The 1,255-nt window shown below is 42.5% G+C and overlaps 1 protein-coding gene across 1 annotated transcript in view; it reads right to left on the reverse strand.

Annotated features, from left to right (window-relative positions):
* Positions 1 to 1,255, reverse strand: part of LOC104968020 (AP2-associated protein kinase 1-like) — a 27,124-nt gene that overhangs the window by 16,875 nt on the left and 8,994 nt on the right. The window lies entirely within an intron of this gene.

The following is a 1,255-nucleotide window of genomic DNA, read 5'->3' on the forward strand; positions in this document are numbered from 1 at the left end:
AAAACATCACCACGACACGTAGAAACATCACCACAACACGTGTAAAAAAATCACCACAACACGTATAAAACACGTATAAAACATCACCACAACACGTAGAAAACATCACCACGACACGTAGAAAACATCACCAAAACATGTAGAAACTTCCCCACAAAACGTAGAAAACATCAACACAACGCGTAGAAAACATCATCACAACACGTAGAAACTTCACCACAAAACGTAGAAAACATCACCACAAGTTCAGGGTCTTCAGGACACAGAGGCAGAGGCAGACCTTGATGAGTTCAGGGTCTTCAGGACAGAGAGGCAGATGCAGACCGTGATGAGTTCAGGGTCTTCAGGACAGAGAGGTGAGTGTCGTTTTTTACTAAAACAGCAGCTGGCTCCAGTTTGATATTTATTTCTGCAAAACAACTGAGTAAATCTTCTCCAACGACAGATTTTAAATCCTGCAGACTGCCTTCCCTTTCCACTCCAGAAGTTACAGTCTTCCAGAGTGACATCACTGCAGTAATTTCATCAGTAAGCAGTCAGCTTACTGATGAAATGACTGCAGTGATGAAGTATTTTTAAAAGGAAGGATTGGCTCATCAGGGACTTCAGACATGAACTCTGATGAACTACACCTTGCTAATAGCTTGGTTTCACTTGACGTCACACCGCTGCGTTCCTTTGGCGCGAAATTCCATTGGAGGTCAGGATGTAATTTTCCACAGAGGATCTAGCTGCTGTTACCATTGTGAAAATGCCGGTGTGTTGTGTAGTTTACGGTTGTTCCAATCGATCCGGCCGAGAGAAAAACAAGAGGTTTTACCGAGTACCGAAGGTTGTCGTCCATAAAGCTGAGCAATTTAAGAAGCTAACCGAAAAACGCCGGACAAAATGGCTTTCAAACCTACATCTGAGGTCGGGAGGAGCAGAATCGTCTAGGTTCCCAAACTTTTCAGCCCGCGACCCCCAAAATAACAGTGCCAGAGACTGGCGACCCCCTGTCGACGGGGGGGAGTTAGGTGGTCCATGAGTGTTTTTTATTGGTTAAGTGGTCCTTCGTATGAAAAAGTTTGAGAAACACTGCGCTAGTGGATTGTCAAAGGGGGAGCCTCGTTGCGGGGAAATTATACAGATGGCTAGTCCGCCCCTGAAAATGTCTATGCAAACGTTATTATTAATAATAATAAAAAAAAAAAATTATACAAAAAAAAAAAAATCTATTTTTTTTATTTTCCATTTTTATTTTGTAATCATCTCG

The sequence above is a fragment of the Notothenia coriiceps genome, unplaced genomic scaffold (assembly GCF_000735185.1).
Source record: "Notothenia coriiceps isolate Sejong01 unplaced genomic scaffold, NC01 NC01_scaffold00038195, whole genome shotgun sequence".
NCBI classification, from domain to species: domain Eukaryota; kingdom Metazoa; phylum Chordata; class Actinopteri; order Perciformes; family Nototheniidae; genus Notothenia; species Notothenia coriiceps.